The 26,790-nt window shown below is 35.3% G+C and overlaps 1 long non-coding RNA gene across 2 annotated transcripts; it reads left to right on the top strand.

Moving 5' to 3' along the window:
• Positions 1-5,318: 5,318 nt before the first annotated feature.
• LOC307163243 lies at positions 5,319-8,174 on the top strand. Of its 2 annotated transcripts, XR_013822044.1 has the most exons (7): positions 5,319-5,751; positions 5,855-5,928; positions 6,027-6,106; positions 6,231-6,292; positions 6,407-6,481; positions 6,719-6,828; positions 7,704-8,174. It is a non-coding gene; the product is annotated as an uncharacterized lncRNA (long non-coding RNA). The 2 variants fall into 2 exon arrangements; XR_013822045.1 differs by lacking the exon at positions 6,231-6,292 and having other exon boundaries at positions 5,323-5,751; positions 7,704-8,169.
• Positions 8,175-26,790: the final 18,616 nt, after the last annotated feature.

Below are 26,790 nucleotides of genomic sequence, written 5' to 3'. Positions count from 1 at the left end.
TATGAAAGGGGATTAGGCATATTCAAATGCAGCCAATGTCTATAGGAGGCCCCTGTCAATGTGAAGAGCCAAGTCTTCCTATTGTACTTGGTTGAAATTTCTGCCAAAAGAGCTTAACTTGTTTTGAACACAGAACATTTCTTCACAATCATTTCAGTTTTCAGTTCAGTTTTAGTTTATTTGTCCCTTAGGAAATTAGTTTTGCACAGGTGCCATACATCACATAAACACAAGCAACACACAGCACACAAGTAGACAAGTTAAAAAAGGCAAATAGTTACAGACTATTCAACATTAAAATAGCAGTTGGTATAAATGAATTTTTGAACCTCTTAGTTTTCCCCCCATTACTCTATATCTACGGCCTGATGGGAGCATAACAAACTCTTTGTGTAATGGGTGTGATGAACAGTAGATTATCGAATAGGCTTTTTTAACAACCCGTTCCTTAACCCATTCTCTGACAGTAGCTACATGAGGATATTAATATTCAGGAAGACCAGGTTAAGGATAGGCCAATAAAATCTATGAACGTGGAAAATATTTGGGCTGGTTTTCATGTGAAAAATTTAGTCATGTGATAGATCCTGACATCTTAATCACACTAAACCTACTATCAAAACATACACAATGTAACAACTGTCATGTTTTTTTCTAGCGCTTTGTATTGAAACTGTCTGTATAGGGAGAAAATTGCCGAACTGACAGGCTAAATTTGAACTTTCCCACATGAGCAGCCAGGCTTAATTCATCTAAAGCCAACATTTAGCCTACCCAGTCTAGTCAAATGAATCCCACAGCAATCTAATGAATACCACAGCACTGACACAAGTGTTGCAAACTGTTTCAGATCTTTTAACTAGTACTAATGAGCTAAAATTATGTAGGCAGCAAAGCTGCCTTTCCAGATTCATTTACCTTCACCACAAGTGAAGTCAGATTCTCATATTAAGCTGATGGCAGGCTTAAGAGTGATCAAACATGCAGTGTGGCAGCAATCTAATTGCTTCTCAATATTGCACATGCACACTTTGTGCCAGGCTTGGGATGAAATATTCATAACATATGCTGTCCATGGCCAGCTTTATTCTTGACTTTGTGGAAATGAAATCAGACCTGATCTGACCTGATTTTCTTTGGAAAACAGCTTTGACTCTGATTGCTTGAGTCATGCTGGAAGCCGTGTAAAGAGATTGATATATGTGACCCTGGATCACAAAACCAGTAACAAGTTGCACAGGTATATTTGTGGCAATAGCCAAAAACACATTGTATGGGTGAAAATTATCGATTCTTTTATGCCAAAAATCATTACGATATTAAGTAAAGATCATGCTCCATGAAGATATTTTGTAAATTTCCAACCATAAATATATAAAACATTTATTTTTGTGAGTGAATGCAGCAAAATCACGAACATAAATGGACAACTTTAGAGGCGATTTTCTCAATATTTAGATTATTTTGCACCCTCAGATTCCAGATTTTCAAATAGTTGTATCTCGGCCAAATTTTATCATATCCTAACAAACCATACATCAATGGAAAGTTTATTTATTCAGCTTCCATATGATGTATAGATCTCAATTTATAAAAATTTACCCTTGTGACTGGTTTTGTGGTCCATGGTCACATATGCACACTTACTCTGTGTCTATGTGCCAAATTTGGCAGCCATAAAGAGACTATGGTCAGGGGTGCACATAACCTTTTTGGTCTGATTTCAAGGGAGCACCTGAAGATGCTGCTTGGTACTCACACTTTACAGGGAACACTTATCCTGCAAGCTGTTGTCATCACTTTCATCCAGACTGCTCTCCTCTCTATCTTCTTTTCTCTTGAACATAGTAGATGATGAATATAAGTTTTTTTTATATTTTTTTTTATTAACATACAGACAACAGCAGGAATATTAGGTTGCTGTCACTTTAAGAACGCATGCATATACTGACACACATCTCAACTGTTCACTTATGACATAACCCAGAGAATACTTGCCGAGATGGGTGTTTTGACATAATTTTGTGTGTATGTGTCCGTCTAAGCGCAAGTAAACGCACAAATCATGATTTTCACCTCTTCTTCAGTGTTTGGTTTCAATGTGTAAATTGGCATAACAAAACACATCCAAATGATAAACTTTCACTCTATGATGGTTGAACTTAGCAGTTAATCCACGAATCACATGCATGCTGAATTGTGGGGCCTGGTCTGTACAGATCACGGATCAACTGCGATCAATTGCACCCCTAATAATTTATAAACACAATTATCATCATGATTGCTATCTTACCAGAAATGGAGAAAAATCCTACTCCAGTAAGTAAACGTGTCCCTGTCCCCAAAAATGTTGGCACTCAAAAGCACTTCCCTCCAAAGTTTCAGTTATGTGAACCCCTGACTATGGTAATGCTAATTAACTATATCACTTGGTGGGAGAATCATTTAATAAAAATAATAAAATATTTGCAGGGTCGGATCTAGAAATGTATTTATATGGGTGGCAAGGAGATGGCATGAGGACTATAAAAGGTGGCAACACCAAAGCATGCATCCATGCTATGATTTATGACATAGGCTATACATGTGCGTTCATGAATATGCGAAATGGTTCCATTGTCACAAAGTATAATAATCTACTGTTTAAAAAATAATTAAAAATGACAATATTAAGGGCACCAAGGTCAAGACACAGCATATTAAACATATCAACCGATTCTAAATGTCTCTGAGCTCATTAGATTAGATCTATCATTACTATTTAAGACAAGCTGTTTTATTAATATTACGTAGCAAAAAGGTTACAAAAAGTTCTAGGCCAATATATTTGATGAAAAAGGAGCGGCCATCTGAGAATTGGGCTGCACTGTGTGTTTCATCAAAGAAGAGATGTTGCTGGAAGAGGGAGGGGAGGTTATTTTGATTGAAGATTACAAGGGCAAATGAATTTAAAAAGAAAATAATGATGTGCATGGATAAATCATCAATAATTAGCGCTGGAATATTTCATACAAAAACAAGAATTGTCAATTTTGATTTCATGGTGACTTTAAAACAGAACAGTGAACACTGTCCTTCTGTCGTTGCACAACAGGACTTTGCTCAGTGGGCTTGATAACATGTGACGACAGCTACTATCCTTCACAAGAGCATTAGTTTAGCAGGAGAGTGTGATGTATGCGGTAATGATAACATAGAAATGGATCCGTTGGAGCACTGGAGCAAAAAACCTTCATCTTCAGCCAGACAGCAGCACACAGCACTCACAACACACACTGTGCTTTGATGGCCGGCCATGATCAAATCTCAGTCTGGAAATACATTGCTAGAGCAGGGTTCAAACCATGGCTCTCACACATCATAAGGGTCTCACCTGAATCAACACACTCTTAAACAGCCTAGAAATGCAGTGTCATTGAACAATTTAAGGGTCTTTGATGAATGAGTCTGCACAGAGCTGTTTGAAGTGAAAATTATAGCGATTACTTTTAAGGCTTTTTTTTTAGGCACCAGTGGCCATTCATGTTTCAAAGTTTGGGGAAGAGCAGCATGAATACCCTGCTAATCATAATTGTAAATGATGACTGATGTTTCGTTTTTATTTGGTGGCTTTGGCTTTGTTCTTCTGTTAAGAGCAGCAAGAACAAATGATGACACTAGGGCAGGACGCAGATGAAGGGAATGTTTTGACAGGTCAAGTGAGAGTTAAACTGAAGGAGGCAGACAGAGAGAGTGAAGTAAAGTTGAGGAACTGAAACGTCAGAGAGAGAGCAGGGCAGTTATGGGGTGAAAGCAGATGAGAAAGTGCATGCGGAAGAGTGACTCTAGCAGAGACAGAGAGATACACATGACTGCCCGCTGCATTTTAAAAGGAGTGTGTGTGTGTGTGTGTGTGTGTGTGTGTGAGAGAGAGAGAGCATGTGTATATTAGACTCAATCTTATGTGTTGTGGTTGCTGAACTCAATTATAGGATTAAAGGCAGATTAGCTCTGCCTCTGCACACATACTTTATAAACTAGAAAACAGAGATTCCAACTTGATCTTATGAGAACTTTTAGGATGCAGTTTTGCATAAATTCATCCAATGTGGTTTGAACATAAATTTAGGATTTTTAGAAGAAAAACAAAACAAGCATGAAGCATGGGTGTGTGGTCACACTTTAGTTTGGGAAACACATATATTAAAATCTATGGTATACACTATTAAGAAGGGAAACTGTAATTGAAATCTTAACAAGCTGCTTCTACCCAATATATGACTGGACTACAAAACCAGTCACATGGGTAAATGTTTTCAAATTGAATTTATACATTATATGAAAACTAAATAAATAAGCTTTCCATTGATGTAAGGTTTGTTAGGGTAGGATAATATTTGGCCGAGATACAACTATTTGAGCATCTGGAATCTGAGGGTGCAAAAAAATCTAAACATTGAGAAAATCGCCTTTAAAGTTGTCCATTTATGTTCATGATTGTGCTGCATTCACTCACAAAAATAAATGCTTTATATATTTACGGTAGGAAATTTACAAAATATCTTCATGGAACATGATCTTTACTTAATATCCTAATGATTTTTGGCATTAAAAAAAAAAATCTATAATTTTGACCCATACAATGTATTGTTGGCTATTGCCACAAATATACCCGTGTGACTTGTGACTGGTTTTGTGATCCAGGGTCACATAACCCTTGAACTTAATTTTATCACTGTAACCTAATGTAGAGGTTGAGTCAGTGTTGAATAAAATCCATTAATTTAGATGTTACCACATGAAACACATGTTTAATTTTTTTAACCTTAGATTTTTACACTTGCATCTATTCTATCTATTCAACTAGTAATTAAAGAGATAGTCTTTAGCCTCTCTCAGTCTTTACGTGTGTGTTTTGTTGTAATCACATACTGCAAATTTAAATAGATAATTAGCACACATCATCAGGGAGTCTGTAATGTATAACATGCTGATGGAAGCAGGTTTAACAGAGCCTTTATGTGTCAAACCAACCCTATCTCACGGCGAACTCGTATTAATTCGCACAAAGTGGCTAAATCGTACGAAATCCTGCTCTATGAAGCATTTTGTTATCATGTTTGGTTGTCATTACATGGATCTGTCTCTTCGTTGTATATGACCATGATCCACACCACCCACACCTTAGAAACAACAGACCATGCTGCAAACTGGTACTTCTAAAAAGCTGTATTTTTCCATAAACACTCACCCGATTGTTTTTAATAGCATTTCTCTGCACTGTAAAAAATGATTGATGCGAAAAGTTGTACAAATGAGGAAATACATGTTGGCTCAACATAATGGTTGTGTCAAAAAAGAAAAAATATGTTTGGTCAATGATTGCATGATTTCCATGACTGTACTACAAAATGTTCATCAAGAGAAAATAAATAATTGTGTTCACAGAACTTTTAACGTTGCACAAAAAATATTATGTTGGCCGAGCAAGAGGGAACAGCGTCAATCGTCTGAGCATGCGCAAAGAAGCGCGACGAAACTTTTTTCACAGACGCCATTTTCTTTGACTCACGATGCAAGGCATACGAGGAGGGAAAACACAGATATTTAGTGTTTTATCGCATTTATATATGCATTTTATAACATTATATTGTTTTATTACAATATGTATGTGCTGTAAATGGCTAAATCGTTCTCAGAAAGGCATTTTCGTTGACGCGCGATGCGGAGCAGACCAGGGTGAGGTTGCTTTTAAACAGAGAAACGACGAAAGTAAGTGTTTTATCTAATTTACAATATGTATTTTATAACATATTGATTTATAGAGAAATTTAAATGCTCTGTGTGCTTAAACGAGCTGAAACCTTTCTCAAAGGCGACATCTTTGACTCAATACGGAGCTGACGACGAGAAGGTTTGCTTGTAACGTTAACAGGGAAAACACCGAAAGTAAGTGTTTTTAACCTAATTTACAACATGTATTTCATGGCATTATATTGTTTTATAACGATATTTATGTGATGTGTGCGCCTAAACCTTTGTCACAGACTAACGTTAGGCCCTGTATCTTCTTTGACTCGTGACGCAGTGCAGACACGGAGTTTGCTTTTAACGGTGAAAACACAGAGTAAGTGTTTTAACTCATTTACAATATGTATTTTATAATGTTATTTTGTTTTATGACAATATTTGTGATGTGCAAATATCATAATGTATTTATCCTCAAACCATATTTTACTTTCGTTTGCCAGCACACCTAACTTATCTTAACTGAAACCTAACGTTAACTGAAAAACAAATTTTCTTAGAATGTGTAAGTAATTCTTTAAGATTAAATGTTTATGAAAATGTATTTATCAGATTCAATTTTGGTTGATGTTTGGATATGCTTTCATGTTTAAATGTATTTGCTATTTGTGTTTGCTAGGAGCATTTCCATGCTGCACCAAGTGGTTAAGGCTAACCAGGCTTGGTCTTTAAAGGCTGTGCAGACTAGAACCTGGTGAGGGTCAGATTTTACAGATAACATTTGAGATAATCATGTGCATAAACATTTAAAAAAAGCTTTGTTGCTATTTGGTATAACTAGATTTTTTTGTGTTTCATAAGTCATTTTGAATTTGTCCAGTCAAATTACTTTACAAAAGTTACTTTTCCTTTTCCTTAAATAAAATTAGTTTTCAAACCAATTGTTTTCATGATTTGACAGGTAGATGTTGTCTTGCTTTTTTAATTTTAGACTCAACTGATTGGGAAATCTCTGCCCATCACCTGCCTCCAACATCACAAAGCCACAAGAAGGGAACAAAGATTCTTCCGTCAGCTGACTATTTAGTGAGATTTCTTAAGGTGCGTGTCTAAATTTATTCCTAAAGGGTTAGTTCACCTACAAATGGAAATTATGTCATTACTTACCCTCATCTCGTTCCAAACATGTAAGACTTTCTTTCATCTTTACAACACAAATGAGGATATTTTTAATGAAATCTGAGAGCTTCCTGTCCCTCCATTGACAGTCTACGCAAATACCACGTTCAAGCCCCATAAAGGTGTAAAGGTACATCATTAAAGTACTCCATGCGACTCCAGTGGTTTAACATACATTTTATTAAACTACGCGAGTGCTGTGTTTGCAGCAACAAAACATTTACCACATAATTTAGAAAATATAAATTTCCAACATGCGTTCATGAGAACATTACGAGTTGTGCATGTTGTTGATGCGAAAGCAGATGTTGTTAAGTGAGCGTGCATCGAAGATTAATAATTAGTACATAAAGTTAAGTTTTTTGTTGTTGTTTTTTTGTGCAAACAAAGCACTCTTGTTGCTTCATAAAAAAAAAATTGAGGTTAAACCACTTGAGTCACATGATTACTTATGATTTCCTTTATACCTTTCTGTGGCTTTGGAAGTGATAGTTGAATAGGCTGTCGATGAAGGGACAGAAAAAATCATCATTAAGTGTTCCAAAGATGAGCAAAACTCTTACTGGTTTGGAACAACATAAGGGTGAATAATTAATGACAGAATTTATATTTTTGGATGAATTAAGTCTTTAATTTACTTGGAAATCAGTAAATTCAAGTCTTAATCTAACCAAAATAGTTTATTGTTTGAGTCACGAAAGTCTAAGATGATTGAACTTTTTCCACCATAAACTTGCTGTATTTATAAAACACAAATATTAATTGTAAATGGTCTGGTTTTGTGTTGTCTACTCTAGGGAACCAGCACTACAGGATTTTTCGAGAAAGTTGGATCTGCACAGCCTTTCCTTCTCTGTGAAACAACTATGCACTTAACTTTACTGTTAGCAATTGGACACAACTGATCCACTCGTATCCTGCAACTGTTTTTCATCTGTTGAATGTTGTTGCTGTACTGTTGCAAAGTCGAAGGTATTGACTCAACTTCACTGACACAGGACTTACATTCACTGACATGTACAGGACTTGAAGTATTAGAGATAACAGACCATTTGATGAGCAGCTTTCACATAATTCTGATGGCAGAAATGTCTATATTTTGCCTTCATTTATTTTAAAAGTTAACCTATGATGTAAAGGGACTTGTTTGTTAATAAAAACTAGTTTGTTAAAACAACTGTTTGCATTTTGCCTTTATTTTTAACATTACAATGAACAGAATTCTACTATGATCCCAGACTAAGGTTACATTTTAACTTTCTGGATTGTTTTGATGTGCATTCATTGTTATCAATAGGTTAAATGCTTTGCTTTTATTTCTGAAAAGATTCCTTTTGTCAAAAAGCACATCTCATAAATACAAACTCAATTTGAGTCAAATTTAACACTCCTGAAATGTATATATGACTCCCTCCATTTTGGAGTTAAAATAACACTTTTGAAAATGTGAAATATGCACATTACTAACGGAATACATTTTAACACTGTAAGTGTAAGTTACTGAGTTTCATTTTGTAAAGCAGATATTTGTTTTTCCAGTACAGCTATTGACTAAGAGTGATATGCCATGCTATTTTATTAGCATGACAGACAAGTTCATATGGATTTAAATAAATACATAAAATGTACTTTATCAGAGCATAGTGTGTTATTTATTTGAAATAACGAAAAATAGATTTTTTGACCAACATTAATGAAAAATAGACTTTTTGGCCAACATGAAATATTTAATTAATACAACATTTTATTTCAATTTGAGTCTGCTTGTTGGCCCAACAAGCTATGTTTAGTCAACAGAAAATATTTAATTGACACAACATTCTATTTCAAGCTCAGTCTACATGCAGGGGTAGTCAGCACAACACAAAGAAGTTGGTTTCTGCAACTTAAATTGGGCCAACTAAAAATTTTAGGTGCAACGGGTCACTAGAAATTTTTATGTTGGAGAGGCATATTTTTTTTTACAGTGTGGGAAGCTAAATTGCACAGACGTGATGGCCCTGATCACTCAATCTCTATGATAATAATCTAACTGTGAGCGTAGAAACCACTGCCTGCCTACATGTAGAAGGTGGATTAAAGATGTTTCGTTTTCCTAATACTTTACCTTCCAGCTTAATGAAAATTAAGAAATCTCTGGGGGAGGATTTAAGTGAAAATGTACTCTTTCATCCTTCCATGTAAAAGTTTTATAAAAGCCTACAAAAATCTCTTTACTGGATTTGTTTATGTCTTATATATGTTTTTAAAAGAAGTGTCTTATGCTCACCAAGACTGCATTTATTTGACAAAAAAAAAAAAAAAAAAAAAAAAAAAACAGTAAAAAACTGTGAAATTGTGAAATATTACCAAAATGTGAAATATTAATAAATATTAATAATTGTTTTCTATTTGAATATATTTTAAAAAGTAATTTATTCCTGTGATGGCAAGCTGAATTTCCGCAGTAATTACTTCATTCCTCAGTGTCACATGATACTTTAGAAATCATTCTAATATGCTGATTTGCTGCATGCTCAATAGTAATTTCTTGTTATTATCAGTGATGAAAAGAGTTTTGTGATCAATGTTTTTGTGGAAAACGAGATACTTTTTTTCCAGGATACTTTGATGAATAGAAAGTTCAGAAGAACAGCATTTACTGGAAATGAAAATGTTTTATAACATTATAAATGTCTTTACTGTCACTTTTGATCAATGTAATGTGTCCTCGCTGAAGGGTTAGGGTTTGGGTTTGGCTGGAAAAAGCCTGGCCTGAAAGTTTAAAATAACTAGAAAAGCTTGAAGTTTGAGGTTGTGTGGTGTCACTATATGATCTCGGTTGTTGTAACATTGCTAACTTGCTAGGGTATTCTGCTTGGTTGCTAGGAATTGATAGTGTTCTTTTGTCTTGTTGCTATGTGTTGCCTAACAAACAAATAAACACACTGCTAATACTACCTCGGTCATTTACCTTTGCATCTTTCAGACGTGATTATGAGATGATGTTTTGAAAAAGTCACAATCGATGTCCTCATTTGCAGTCTATTAGATTCCTGGGTCATGGTGTTAAACAGACTCAGAAATGCTGTCCTGAGATATCGTTGTGTCCTCAGACTGGATTTATTTGGGTCAATGTTACTATCTGCATGACAAGACCATTAATGAGAAAACAAGCAGAGCATGTGAAAACAGAATCAGTCAACTTGTTTCAGTAGCCATATTATAAGCAGCTTTATGAAGATCAACTAGAGAATATATGAATCAGGTCAAAGGACACAATTCGTCAGCCTTTTATGCCATCTTGTGGTGAGAATAGAGTAAAATCCACACTCGAATTTAAAGATTAAATATCATTGAATGAAATCAGCACATTAATGATTTCTGAAAGATCGTGTGACACTGAAGACTGGAGTAACGTCTGCTGAAAATTCCATCACAGGAATAAATTACATTCTAAAATATATTAAAATAGAGATAGAAAATAGCGTTTTACAATATTACTTTTTAATTGTATTTTTGATCAAATAAATGCAGTCTTGGTGAGCATAGGAGACTGTTTTCAAAAATATTAAAATATATTGATTAGTAGTATATATTTTGCCCATGCAATCTTCTGTCTGTATTTCATGTAGCCTACTTTAATCTGTACCAGCCAAGTGGCTTGTTGTTAGGATCACAAAATGTGTAAAAAAAAAAAAAAAAATTGTACGAAATTTTGGCTGTCCATCTCAGCGGCATAACATCATTTGTCAATATCAAAGTGACTGAGATGGTAAAAAATATATATATTCAAGACATGGTTATGGCCTTCAAGAAGCCCCTTATCAAAGAGACTCTCTCCTTTAAAGACCTTTTTCAATTCTGACTACTGCCATTTATGCAACGTTCTCATTCATTTTAGTTGGTTCACTTATCTTAATGGATTTTACGCCTTCTGAGATGGTGAGACTGATCCTCAGTATCCTCAAGATACATTCTATATTCTATCCTAGTTCTGTCAGGACCACTATCGTCAAATACGATTGGCAATTAGCATACAGTTAGGATTGGCGGTATGGTTCTGTTCTGGGCGAGAACTCCCTGTGCATCCATGCAGCCTAGCATGGATAAGAGCAGGGAGAGCAGCAATAACCCCCCTTGGGGTAAACAGAACAGAACCAACATGAATGTATTGCAGATATCATTCATTCATTCAAGATTTTAAAGTACAACATAATTGGAGAGTTTATTCTGATTCAAGGGGAATCAGAATGCCACATCCTGACTGACGAGAGGAGGAGCTGGGGATGGAGGAGAGTAATTAGCTCCAGAAAAACGCGATAACTGCTGATAATACTGAAGGAGCTTATATATGTATACCGTGATAGGCATCATATTCCTATAGGTAGACGTGTATCAGCTGAGAGTCAGCTGACGCGAGCTTGACCAACATGACCTGCCAGATCTGACGCTACGCTTGATCTGTGTTCCATAAGAACCTATTTAAAGAAATGCACAATTTATGAGCAATAAAAAACAAAGCGTCTTGGTATATAATCTGTGAAATTGTGGAGGACTGACTGAAACAATACTGGAAGCTGTTCGCCTGATGAGGGCAGCACACACTCAGAATTCAAGAGACTATGATGGTACACACACTAGTGGAACTCTTTCAGGTTCCTTAAAGGGATAGTTCACCACAAAAACAAAAACAAAAATTCACAATTCTGTCAGCATTTACTTATGAATTTTGTACCTTGTAAAAAATAAATTATAGGCCTACTGGACTTTCAGCATATGCTCTGATCAAGCTCAGAGACTTCAAATTTACACATTTTAAACCTGAATATTTACAAAATAGCAAGAAAATTAAAATATTAAAAAATAAAAATAAAAAAAAAGAGCTAAAGACTGTTAGACAGACAAACATCATCTTAAATTTTGTTGTTTGTTATCATATCAAATTCGGTCACTTTATCCAACAGCTATTATCACAAATCATCACAGAGGTCATCCAATATGCTAATATTTACTGATATTTGTGCTTGTGTAGATAAAGGGATTTTACAAATGACTAACACTGTGTCTAATAGTGTGTAAAGTGATGATGAGGACACAGGAAAAAACGATATTTATTACCAATAAAAACAGTATTCATAATATATAAATGAAGACTTCAGATGCAAAAGCCTCTAAGTCCGTCTAAAGTTTTTGTTTAATATTAACATTTTTATCAGGCTCCTATTGTGTAGGTTTCTACCCAAGTACCGACATTTCTGAATGGGCTGAGGCTGGGATTTAGTGAGTTTGAAGTGAAAGTATTTGATGAACGTATATTATGCGCGGAGATTCACTCAATATTATTATCTAATTTTAGATGGCTTTTAGAGGCTTTTGCATACACTGTATATATATATATATATATATATATATATATATATATATATATATATATATATATATATATATATATATAAAATGAAAAACATAAAAACTTTTTTTGATAAGGGAATAGAAAAAGCGAAGAAACATCCAGATTATCTTCTTAATAAAAATGTTAGAATTTAGTGCAGCAGTCAGGGGCATAAACTCAGAAATCTGCTCAAACCAAAGTAGCGAAATTGTTTAAAGTTCATCCTATGCTATTGTGATGAAAATAAAAGACTAAAAGGTTAAAACATGAATTCATTGCAAAATAAAGAAAGAAAAGAAAAAGGAAAAAAAAACAGGACATGCGAATGCCCTTAAAAATCCATGGTATTATATAAGGTGTTCTGTGTACTGAGGTACAATGAATTAATAAAAAGCACATCCTTTGTATCATCATGTGCCTTTACTCTCACGGTGTGTTCTGTATCTAAGAGGAACAAATATTTCAGCTTTTTCTGAAAGTTCTTCAAACTCATTATTTGCTAAAATAACATTTAATCTACTTAATAAAATTCCAGATGAATGCACTTGGAGAGCTAATTCAATTATACCATTTTTTCCAATGACAGCTTTTTAATTAGGATTCTGACTAGACAATTAATTATAACGTAAATTATACCATATGCCTGTACTGTTGCACGTGTCTGTTCCCTGAGGGTGACCCAATCTGCAACATTATGTGTGGTCATAGATAATGAGCATTATTCCTCAGGTAAAGTCTGAATGCACACTCTTATGTAAAGGGCACATGAATCAATTCCACTTTACTCTCCGCCAGCTCTGTCTCTTTTAATTCTGGTAAATAAGATATGAGGTGAACTGGGATAAATAAGAGATGCCTTTGAGCAGCACACAAACCTATATTTCCACAGTGTAGTCTGATTATCTTGAATAAAGTATAAAGAATACATGACCTGCTCAGCCACGCAGATGAGCATGAGTTTTTTGTTCAGCTTGGTTGGATGTCTGTTGAACTGCTCAACTGACCTAGAAACAAGAACACTTAGAGAATGCAAATCTCATCCGATGCTTGTAGGGCATCGTTCTGTTGGAGGGGACCACTATTTAAAGTAACAATGAAATCAAAATTGACAGTTCTTTTTTTATGGAATATTGGAGTTTATAATAAATGATTTATCTGTGCACATTATTATTATTATTATTATTATTATTATTATTAATGTGCCTTTTAAGTATTTAATCTTTAATCAAAATAACTTCCCCTACTTCTAGCAACAAAATCAGTTTGCTTCTCTTTGACGCGTTTATTGGCTTGAGAGCGGGACAACCTGCCACTCAAATGAGATCACAGCAATATCAAACCTCAACGATCCAATCAATTTTTGATTGAAAAATTTAGTGAGTTTCACTCGAATATGACTAAAAATCTGCTAAGGGGTAATAATGTAACAACAGTTTTAAAAAGTGATTTTTCATTATTATTTACAACAGGATCTGAATTGTAATGGGTTTAAAGAAAATATTTTTGTTATAAGGGACAATAAAAACAATAAAACCATAAAAATAACTTTGTACGTCAAAATCTTGGCCTTTCCAAATACCCACACTTGCGGTCTTTGCACGTGACCACTTGTCTACTTACATGACATATTTCCTGTATTTGTCCCAAGTGTTCAAGTAGGCGTGAAGACTGCAAGTGTGTGTAGAACTTTTGATTACCCGATGGGACAGTGTTGCAAAAATGCAAGTGTTTACACAAAGTGTTTTGATTTTTTAAAATAAACTTCTAAATGTCTGGTCAGTAGTCCCTATGTAACAGAAGACACAACCCGATCTCACCGCAATGCTTACTTATTTTACGAGGTGGCTAATTCGTACGAATTCATATGACCTCACTCGTACGAATTAGAACGATTTTTGCTAAATCGTACATATTTTACGAGTTGCTCAATTCGTATGAATTCGTACGAATGACCTATCCCTGACCCTGCCCCTTTGACACAATTTAAAATTGTGGTGCTTCTAGCTAAGGGATAAAAAGCAGTTGCAAATGTTGTACAAAATACACATAACCTACTCATGTTTGCACCAATTAAAAGACACTTTAACAATTTGTTTTACTACCAAATTACATGTAATATCTAATTAATTTAACTTACAGTGGAATGTTTTCCTCTCTATCTCACGATTTCGGAGCATGCGATTTCCTGAACCTAATGTATGACGGGATAGCCTCGAATACTGCTCCGATACGGTATTCAAGCTAGTGTGCATTTCGTGTGCATTCAGGGTACTGCAATTTTTAGACATGTGACAGTCTTGCACACTTGCTGTCGCGTGCAAGTGCTCTCAAGTTACCATGACCGCAAATGTGGCTATTTGGAAAGTCCCGCTGTCAACCTACTCAGAATTGATTGAAATAACTCAATTCAGCTGTTCTGAAACCTAAAACTTGGAGGTTCCCATCTCAGAGTAAGTCAACTCAGAGTTCAAGTTTTAACAGAGTAGGTTGAACCTCCTCATTGAAACGGGCCCCTGACATCCGCCTTGAGATAGTGTTGTTCTTTTGAGTATATATAAATAAGTATATATTATATATTACCACAAATGCTTGTCAGTTCATTCAGCAGTACACTTCAACCACATTTCACAATACAATATGACTAATTATAAAACTACAAATAAAGATGTACTTACTTAAGTGGCTCAAAAAGCACCCTTAAGTCCAGCTAATTGCATTAAAATAAATTTAATCTACAATAAATTGTCATTTCATTGCAATGAATATGCAATTAATTGTCTTTTGCATAATTAACTGCCTAATAATTACTTTCAGATAAGTATATACTTTTTAATTATATTACTTCAGTAAAAAAAAAGTATGCGAGGAATGCATATAACGTAACAATTAACAGTGCGTTGTTGCTGCCGGTAAGCTATAAATAATCATTTTCTGAGAGGTGCGTCACACAGATCTCCACGTCTGAAGAACATCTGCTCAAGCAGTGAGAAATGAGGAAGCATATACACCAGGGGCCTGGGCTCTTCCTGTGGGGCCCCCACAGCAGCAGCATTGGCAAAGAGCCACCCACACCAGGCTGTGTTCAGCATGAGGCCTCACGCTTGTATAGGCATGTGTGGGAGTAATTGTATGTTTGCCTGAATGTCTAAGAGACATTGTTCTTTATGTTTGAGAAGTGCAGCAATAGATGGGATTAGGAATAATTATGATTTATTTTATGCATGAGCTGAGACAGAGCACCAAATACAGATGAAGAGCTATTTTGGAGTGTTTTAAACCTGTGCGTAGGCACTGTTGGCAGAAGCAGTGGGAATGATGCCCAGCTGAGTGAGATACAGAGCGATTCAGCTTGTGCCAGCGTGCCATTGGCCAGGCTAGTCTAGCATTTACTCAGTCACTCTGGAAGCAGCACTCAAGGTGATTAGAAAATAACTTCATCATTAGTGGAGAGCCTTGGAAATAACAGTGTACTCAGATATATAGTTGCAATGAATTAAAACCATAGTCTTTATAAATATAGCCAGGAATTAATTGAAGTTTTTTGTTTTTATGACTGCTGACAACTGTCCAAAAAAAGAAAAAGAAAAAAAAATGGACTTTGGGATGATAGAACCAGTAGTGCTAAAATGCTAACTCGTTTCTGGGATTTAAGACTTATTCCTGCAGCACTCTGTATTTAGGATTTGAACAAATCTCTAACCCTTAACACTCAACAGTTATTATGGATTACACCATAAGTATTATAAAGAGTTACTATACACTTACTTTGCCCCCTGTTGGAAGGAGGTCTTGTTATTATGCAAGTTAACCATTTCACTATCCATCATTTTTTTAACCCTTCTTTATCACATACCCAACTGGGAATTATTATCTCCCACTGCTTCATTCTCATTCTGTGACACTATCTGCTGTGGTTTATGATTGGGTTTATCATTTAGCAAACCCTGATTTATGTTAACTGGGGAGCCGGACTAACAGGTCAATTGTAAGCATTCTTGCAAACAAGTGAAAAATGCTGGTAATATTATTGGAAATTCAAAGGTGGTTAAAGTAGTTTTGTGAAGTTTGATCTGTCTGGTATTCATAATAATCAGCACACTATAATAGTTTTTATTTTGGCTCTTAAAGATATGTTATAGGCAATGTTTTTCATAAACACTTTTTGTTATAATGGTGAAAACTCTCTTCACACCCTGATAGCAATCAATAAAAGAAGTCTCAGGACCAAAAATATAGCCATCTAATCACTGCATTCAATCCGAATGCAATAATAGGATGTCTTACCTGCCTGTCAGCTTATGTATTCACATCCCTCCGAGCACCCTGCTCACGCAGACATCACAAGTCGTCACCGTGTTCCGTAAGGCCATGCAGAGTTGTAGACAGACAGTCACAGAGTACCGCAAACAAACAGCTGCCCCTTTTACAATTCCTCCTGAACCAAAACAGCGAGCTTATGCTGCGTTCACACCAAGTTGTAATTACCGTAATTAAGAGATGGCAACCTGTAAAGTTTGTACATGGAGCTGTTCACGAAATTAATCTGCAGTAGTCAGGTTGTATAAATCAGAGCTTTAAGTTGTTTTCGTTCATTATTATTGTAATGTTATGTGCTTTGAGACATGAGGTAATTTAAAGCAGTCTCTTGTGACGCTTTGCAGACTCTGCTGTGTGGGTTCATGTCTTTTTGAGGGAGCGTGCCTTTGGAGACACTCTGAAGAGAGGGCGGGATCTTGTGCTTTCAAAGCTAGCTTGCTATTGCTAGCCTCTCCGAAATTGCCTATCCTACTTTTAAAGTTGATAAAGATGTGATGAAACACTGCCAATATTCATGTCATCAGGATCAACTACCAAAGAGCTCATTAAATGTGAACGAATGGAAAAAGTTACTGCACTTCACTTCTATCAATAAGTTATGTGAAATCAAAGACATGTCCCTGATTATTTATGCTCCTCAGTGGCTCCTCTTGGGTTGCGAGCAAGTACATCAGGAAAACAGAGACATCCAGAAAACTAGAGACACCAGCAACACAAAAATATGTCAGTATAAACTTCCACAACTCTATAGTCTGAGTCACTGTCGTGTTGGCATGTTCATTTATCTTATTATATACACACACAAACATCACAAAACATTGCCAAAAGCTCTATAATGTTGTGTAATACATTACACATTTTAAAGAAAGAGTATGTAAGTTTTGCCTTCTAGATGTCCTGAAAATCTGAAGCCAACAGTATACACAAGAACAATGTAGATCTCCATTAACAACCATAAATAAAGTATGAACATTTAATAATGAAGAAAGGCTTCTGTGATGGTTGGTTTAAAAATTAGAGCATAATTATTATTAGTTCCATTTAAAGCAATAGAAATCAAAGACTCCATCATGACAGATAAACAAGTGAGTGTAATACTAATGTTCTTATTTTCCCTCCAGATTCCTCATGTTCTTGCGTATTTTTGGATCAACTACAATGTCAACTTTGACGTCAAAGGTCTAAAGATAGATTAACAGACACGACTAATAGCTTTGCCCAAAATGGACAAATAATACACAATAAAAAATAAAAAAGAATTGTTTTTAAAACTTAAATTCAACCGCTTTCTTGTAATGGCATGAGATACAGAGCATGTGAGTCACCATTGCAAACATTTCAACAGAGCTATTTTAATTAAACCACCGTCATGCAGAGTTTGGCTCCAACCCTAATTAAACATACCTGAACCAGCTAATCAAAGTCTTCAGACTCTCTAGAAACTTCCAGGCAAGTATTTTGGAGCTGGTTGGCGCTAAACTTTGCAGGATGTTTGCCGTCCAGGAACAGGATTGGACACTCCTGATTTATATTTATTAGGGGTTCTCAACTCTGGCCCTCAATATCCACTTTCCTGCACAATTTAGCTCCAATCTTGATCAAACTCACCTGCCTGTAACTTTCCAATAATCCTGAAGACCTTGATTAGCTTGTTCAGGTGCTATTGATCAGGGTTGGAGCTATACTTTGCAGAAAAGTGGTTCTCTAGGGCTGCATTCCAGTCCACTTTTAGACACGCACTTACGAACTTCCCTAAGCACTTCCCCTCGGGGGAATCCCCGGCGCCGTTTTGAAGTGCGTTCCACTTCGTGAAGTGAATGAGGGAAGTTTATATGGACAGACACTCATTCCCTCGATTTTGACCGAGGGAGCGAGTCTACTTCAAATGTACACTTCAGGCACCTATATGTCCCACAATGCAGTACGATTGTGACATCACCACATATCTCGTCTAATCACCACCACAACAGACAACTCTATGATATATTAATTATATATTTTTATTTTATTTAAAACAACCCAAACACACCTATAAACATTTGGATGCTGCATTAAACAAATTCTTAAAGGAAAAAAATTTAAATAATAAATAAACTCCATAGCTGATTCCAAGTGATCAAGGGCTTAGGACGTTCCAATTCAGCCCATTGCAGTTTCCACCAGTAGTGGGCACTCGTGCAACGTAAGCAATGACGTACATCCAAGTGAACGAGACGGAGGGAAGTTGGCGAGTGAAGGGCATGACAATTTTGGACTGGAACGCAGCATAGGACCATAGTTGAGAACCCTTGCTTTATTGGGTTTTCTTAAATGATATTACTGGATTGTTTTCATCTTTATATGGTACAATTTTTTTTTATTTCAGAACACCGGCTCATTATTGGCCATCTCCTGCGTCGCATGCGTCGTGGTGCTCACATGAACAGCGTCGGCCAATAATAAGCCGGTGTTCTGAAATTAAAAAAAATATATATTCTGACGTAGAACCTGGAAGCGCTGCACTATGTTTACTACGTGAGCAGCATAGGAGAATGATGTTGAAGAGAAGAGATTGTTGAATAAAGTAGTTATTTATGTTTTGTTTTTTTTGTGCACAAAAAGTTGTTTCTTCATAACATTAAGCTTGAACCACTGTAGTCACATGGACTATTTTAATGATGTCTTTACTACCTTTCTGGGCCTAAAAACTTGAAATGACATTGCTGAATATGGGTGGTTCAAAAACCTATCGAATTCCATAAAAAATATCTTAATTTGTATAAACGAAGGTCTTACGGTTTGGAACAACATGAGGGTGAGTAATCAATGACAGAATTAAAAAATTTCGTGAACTATCAGGTTAATATTTTATTTTATAACTAGTGCTATCATTGCCTCACAGCCATGATGAAATTTCATGTTAGCACAATGTTAGTGTCTGTCATTCACATTAACTTTAACAATCTGTAAATAAAATATATATCAGTTTGAACTTAAATTTCTCAGAATCATTTTGTTGTGTTGGAAATTACTCACGATACAAGTGAATGTATCACATTCATTTTGTAAAAATTTTATTTTTTGTCAAAAAAAGAGAGAAATCCTTGATGAGCATGTGCTGATTAAGTGTAATTACTCTGGCTTACGTGTTCCAATTGCCCACGTTCTCCACCACATATTCACTCATTTCAAATGACTCCAAACTCATTATATTACAGTTTAATCTATCCCCACATTCTGTACTGTAATATTGTTTGGGGTGCAACATGCCAAACATATCAAAATAAGATTTTATTAATACAAAAGAAATTCTTAAGAATTATGAGTAATTCAAATAGATTGTCATCATCTGCTCCGCTTTTCATAAAATATAACATTTTGACAATATTTAATGTTAACATCTATTGCATAAATATCTTTATGTACAAGTATGTGAATATGATAAATATTATGCCCAGAGCTTTTAATAACTTTTTCATGTATTCTTCGGATGTTCATGCCTATTCCACAAGGCGCTGTAAAGACTTTTATCTTCCTTTTTGTAGAACTACAGCCAATCAATCTACACTGAAATACAGAGGGCCTTCCCTCTGGAATCATTTAGACCCCATTTTAAAGACTAAAACCACTCTAAACTCTTTCAAAAGAGAGCTGAAACTAATGTTAACATGTAAATAAGTTTATTTTGTTAATTTGTTATATTGAAATGATTGATGTATTGATTGTATTGTCTTGTTTTGATCATGTAATTTTATGTCCATTTAATGTGATTTTGGGGAGGTGGTTTTATAAGACCTCATGGTCTTCTCACTCTCTCCCGCACAGTATTTTCGTTTTCTTCTTTTATGGATTTGTAAAGTTGTATTTTAAATGTTATATGTGCAAATAAACCTTCAACCTTCAACCTTGACTGAGCTGTTACTCTGATGAGGCAGTGGTCTTTGGTCTCCTGTTTGAGAGCTGTGTAATTATTGTAAAACTACTTGGACAATTTAGCACACAGCCTCCCAGTACGTTGTGTATGTGCAAACAGTGCATGAAGCATCATGATTCTCAAGAGATTCCTCCTCTGAAAATGCAATTAGCTTGCTTATGCACCAGATATTTGATTTTTCAAACTGTAATGCAATGTTTTTGCTAGAGAGAGAAAGAGAGAGCGAAAAGCTTCTTCCTGTCAATGTATTTTTTGCAATAGTAATTAGCCTCTAGAAATGACAACAGACAGTCAGCTTCAGTGAGCGTATAATAAGAGTCTTTCTCTGCAGTACAGCTGTTTAAATGCTTTCTATGCATTCAGTATCTTCTCGTTGAAATGTCTCACTCAGCCTAAAGTAAGTTTTTGTGATTTTTGTGCTATTATTAGTGGTGAGGAGTCAGCACTTTATTAAACCAGATCATCTGTCTCGCTGAGCTATGTTGTGCGTCTTTGCACAAATACCCACCTGCACATGAAATGTCAAACCCCTGAGTGTGCAACTAAGTTTTTTTGCTGAGTGCAGATTCATGTATCTCAGATAATTCACCATCCACAGTATAAAATGTCTATCTATCTATCTATCTATCTATCTATCTATCTATCTATCTATCTATCTATCTATCTATCTATCTATCTATCTATCTATCTATCTATCTATCTATCTATCTATCTATCTATCTATCATAAGATAATTGTAGCTCAAAATGAACCCTAATCCATTTTAAACCTGTTTAAACTTCTGCTCTAATTACCCTATAAGCCACACCCTTCTTCACCTTGAGTGTTTAATTCCTAGGACGAACGATTATGTAATGGGCTTAAAAATGAATCTGGCTTATGGCAGACAGCTCATGTCAAATTCAAAGCCATCTCATTGGTCACTCTTACGTAATCAGAAGAGGGCAGAGGTTTTTGCTACATGCCCCTTTTAATCTCTCACAATGTCAATATAAAGCCCTGATTGTATTTTTAAGCCTGTCGGTGGACAGTATTTGACAAAATACTGACATTAATATTTGGATATTTTCAAAGTAATGTCACAAATGAAGAAGATAAGGGCTCTTAGAGCTCCAGTTAACTGCATGACCTTCTTTGTTTATAAGTGATGAAATTGCCCAAAAGGTCTCAAGGGTCAAATATAACGACAGGCTTTAATGGACGTGCAGCAATCTGGGTTCTATGTGCAGCAATCTGACTAGGCATGAATGTGTGTAGGAGTAAGGTTTGTGTGTTGGGCAGGTATAAGCAGAAAACAGACAGAAGAACAAAGGGAAGCATGTTAGAGCAGATCGATAAAGATGTTAGACAGGAGCAGACCTGTGCATGGCCTGAGGGAACATGAATGTTCAGCCACAGGCAAGTCACAGCACCTGCTAACAAGTTCAGGCAAACTCACACAAGCCAAAACACGATCTGAACAGCACAGGCACAGACACACCAAACATTTACATACGATTTAACAGGCTGATCTTCACCATTGTGATTTTTCATTTGACTCATAAAGGCAGAGGTATTCTTAGACATCTAATGGAATAATTTAGCAATTTTAAACAGAGTATGAATCACAATTGTTGGCACATGAATCACTTATTCCACGTGTAAGATATTAAATTGTCTCCAGAGATCATTTGATTTAGTTTGCAAGTGCCTCAGTTTAAAAAAAATAAATAAAAATTAAAAATGTACTTCAGGATGAGCATTGAGGAGAATTTAAATCAAGTTACTGGGAAATATTACCATCATTGTGGCTCAAACTTTCAAGATTTAACAAAGGTGCTTGTATTATAACTTATTATTAGTGAACATTATTTGGCTAATAACATAAAATAATATACTTAACACTTTATACTTACTTGTACGTAACACATTTGTAACAAAGTTGCAGTTCAGTACATTAACTCAATGTAATATCGATTAACACACTATACGGTTAAAATTATAATCAATGTGTGCTTTAGTATGCAAGTCAACACGTCAAAATAAGTATGACAAAAGATTTAGTATGACAAAAGATTATGAAATTTAATGATTTACAGTTTTTTACGATTGCTATGACAGATTTTTCAATACATTTAACAATTTTCCAAAACTCTTAACACAGTTAGCACTACATCCGTCTGTGTAAGCTATACTATTAACACAGTTCTTGTTGCTTTAACACAAAATGCATACAGTTAACACAAATTTAAAATGCTTGAGCTTCTTTTGCACACAAGCTCAAACAAGACCAAAACAATGAATTTTTACTGCCAAATTTACCAATGCTTTAACTCTGTATGTCAGAACAGATAACACCATGTTCTAAACCTAACCTTACAGGCTAAAGTCAAGGTAAACAGCTGCTTATATTGTGAATTGAAACACAAATATATCCCCTGTATTTTATTCTATTCTTACTGAGAAACAGCTGATTGAATTATGCAAATAATTAGAAGATCTTTTTATTTTTTTTTATTTTTTTTCTTCTTCTGGTGCTTTTTCTGTTCGTATATTTTGTATTTTCACATTATTCCATTGCTAGTGAGAAACAGCTGATTGAAGTTATGCAAATATGGGACAATGTGGCATTCCACCATTCCTGTCTATAGTCACAGCCTGGTTTGACGCCCATCAGAGGATGATGTCCATTTTCCTTGCCCCTTACTTCCCTTTCCTCAACCCCATTGAGGAGTTTCCTCAGCCTGGAGATGAAAGGTTTTTGACCATAGTCCACAGGACCAAATGTCCCTCCTGTATGCAAAAGATGCTGCATACCAAGACATTACAGCTGAACACTGCCAGGGGTGGATAAGGCATGTTACTGTAAAAGATTCTTCCCAAGATGCCTTGCCAGGGAAGATATCAGGTGTGATGTGGATGAGAACATGTGGACAAATGTAGAAGACCACGCAGATTAGAAGATGGCCTTTTCTGTTTGTATATTTTGTATTTTCACATACAGTAATACTGTAAAAGCTATATTGCATATTTTTGTTATCTTGCAGAAATGTCCTGTTGCAAATAAAGACGTTACAGCAGTAATGACAGCTCTGTCATCTTTTTTTCATAAACCATACATTCTATAAAGCTAAGAAGGGTAATTTATTTTGTTGTATTGAATTTCTGCTGCAAAAAAACAACAACAAAATGCATTTACATTACAAACAAAACAAAAATGTAGAGAGACTTCAAAAGAAACTGCAGTGCAAAACATAAATCTATGATCAATACAATATCTATATATATACTGTAATAGATATAATATAATATATCTATAGAATAATATGTCTGTTGTATAAGGGCAGACCTGACACATATAAAATAATGCAGTTTCTGTAATTCCATCTGATGTTAGTGTTTTTTATGACATTGTGCTATGATTGACTAAATCTTCCTGGTGTAAGAGAACATGTGTTAATGTTTTGGTAGACATGGTGTATTGTGTTAGTGTATTATTGTATATTGAAAATTAGTTTTGCAGTTTAGTTTATAATGTGTGATTTTGAGCATGAAATTAACCGTTTTGCCAATTGTGTGTTTTAGGTGTGTTGGTGCGTTAAGAGTTTAGGAAACTTGTTAAATGTATTGAAAAAACTGTCATAGCGATTGTAAAAAACTGTAAAATGTACATTACATTTTTAATTCATTTGACATTACTGTTAAGTATATAGACTTTTCGTTTGCTTGAGTGTCCCTACTATTTTCTTTAAATACTGTGCAAAATACTGCATATTATACTAACAAGAAACATTAGCATGACACTTTATGTCGATAATTTGTTCAAATATCAATTTAACATTGTTTAAATATAACTTTGTGGAACATGTCTTACTGAAAACATTCATACATTTCACAATATAAATACGGCATTCTTTTGAGAAAGTATGGTGGTATGCTTTTTTGAACAAATGCAAGACACATTTACATCCCTCCTTGCAAACCATTATCAGTTATGAAATGAACATTGTGTTGTTCTTTGCTCTGGAGAAAATAAACTAGTGTAGAGTCTGATGATGGTATAGTGTTCATGCATTGTTATTTCAGCCAGTGGAATCATTTACTGTACAGTGTAAGTGTGTTAGTGGTGAAATATAGCAGTGACCTTAGAGAGAGAGAACAACGAAACAGCAGAGAGTGGGAGCAAGACAGCGACAGGGTCATGTTTTTGTACTCTCTGAATTATGTCTGTGCACTAGTTTGAAACCACCATAATATCTTAACTTATATATATGTGACAAGAGAAGGAGAGAGGTGATGTTTTCTGTGCAACTGCACCGCGATATATTATGGCCTATAAAGTTGCAGAGAAGGATGGTTCTTTCTTGGATCAAGGATCCTTCTTCATCCTATCTAAAACTCATTTAAGTTTGAGGAGGTGTTGTAAACCTATGTGCACTGAATTGATTTGCTAAAAGTTTGTGTATACAAACCTTTTGCAAATCGATTCAGCGCAAACTTTAGGCTTATTGTGTTGTTTGGTATGTTAGATTCAGCTGTAGATGCAAATACGCCACTATGGGTGAAGAAAGCATGTTTATTCATTGATGGCCATTCGTGACTGTGTATTCTAATGAAATAACAGTTTTCTTTTTAAATATGTCTAAAGTTTGTTTTTAGTTTAATGTAATTAGTTTGAGCTATTTTAGTACTTCAATTTAAACTTAAACAACAATTTTGGCTTGTTTTCCGGTGGTAATATTACCATCACATTTTAAGTAAAACTGCGTTGGGCCAACATGTAATGTGAAAAACGCTATGCAAACTAAATTAAATTGAATCGCAGGATGAATTTGATCTGCAGGAACGTCATGACAAGAGATATTTGCTTAACTCTTTAGTGCTTTAGCATCTGATGCTTATCTTATCTAAAATTAGATTTTAATGTAATCACATTAACTGTAATCAATGAGAAGCACTGGTTTGTTTGTGCTTTCTCCATATATTAGCAAGCCTTTAATCGATGTGACCCCCTCCATCCTTCTAGATATTAATTGCTCATAAGTCATCTGTGACCTTCGGATGGGAGAGTCAGTCAGTCAACGATTGAGCAGAGGACTTGTGTGTAATTATTAGACTTGATTGCAATGTCACATATGTAAATTAAGTGGGATCAAATGGTGGTTAGACTGTGTGTCACAGCTGTTCAATGTATATTAGACACAGGAAAGAGTTCGGTACATGTGCCTGAAAATCTCTAAAACCCAGTTTCCACTTCCTCTGTCATCGCTTGAGCTGTTTTTTTACTAGACTGAAATGATTTTGCTGTTCAACTACAAACCCCAAGGACGTGAGTCTCAATGCATTCATACACAGACACATAGGGTCAGATTTTTAAACCCTCTTTTGCTGTTAAAAAACTTCAGTCAGTATTTACTAAAGACAAAAATTAGCGCTGAAAAATGTATGGACAGGGTTATTTTTGCAGCTGACCTTATTGCATATGCATTTGTTGGAGTTTCCCTTTCAGACACAAAATTTAAGGGAGGATTTAAATGAATGCAAGGTGATTTACTAGGTTTGCGCTAGTCAATGTACTGGTATTTGCGCCATTATTTAACGGCCAAAAAAGCATGTCTTAAACCAGATGCTAATTTGCGCTGCTCTTGGTAGATTGCGTCTGTGTTCTTTAATTTACATTTGCGCCAGTAGATCACACACAGAACTTTCCACTCTTTTTTGGAATTGCGTTCTCATGCTAATTTGCCCTGTTTAGTAAATCTGGCCAATAGTGTCTGTGAAATGATATCTAGCAAGAACAGTTTGTTTTTGCCTTAAGAGTTTTAGATGCTGTAAGTGTCCTCATAGCATGTTGTTTAAGTAATATATAAAAAGTAAATATTTTGTTACATTAAGGTTGATGTTTTGCCAGTAATTTTCTTGTAAATAGCATGATGCGTGAATATGGTAGCCTACATGTATTTTCAGTACTAAGATATTTATCAAAGTACCATATTGCAGTCTGATAACGTCACTCAACTGTTGTACCGCCACATTACTATTTTGTATCTGTTTGGCATTGACTTCAGAGCCATAATCCAGCCTCTATGGTTATGTAATGCTTTTCCAGGAGATTTACCTTAATTAGTTTCTTGTCATGCCTTAGGAAGCTGTCCTCAATTTTCATATTTCATCAAATTGAATTCCTTAATGTGACCAAGATGAGTTCCAGCATACCTTTACAGCAGAAATCCATTTCTGCTGTATTCCTTAATGTGACCAAGATGAGTCCCAGCATACCTTTACAGCAGAAATCCATTTG

This window comes from Squalius cephalus (assembly GCF_949319135.1).
Source record: "Squalius cephalus genome assembly, chromosome: 8".
NCBI classification, from domain to species: Eukaryota; Metazoa; Chordata; class Actinopteri; order Cypriniformes; family Leuciscidae; genus Squalius; species Squalius cephalus.
This window is presented reverse-complemented; position numbering and strand designations above follow the sequence as displayed.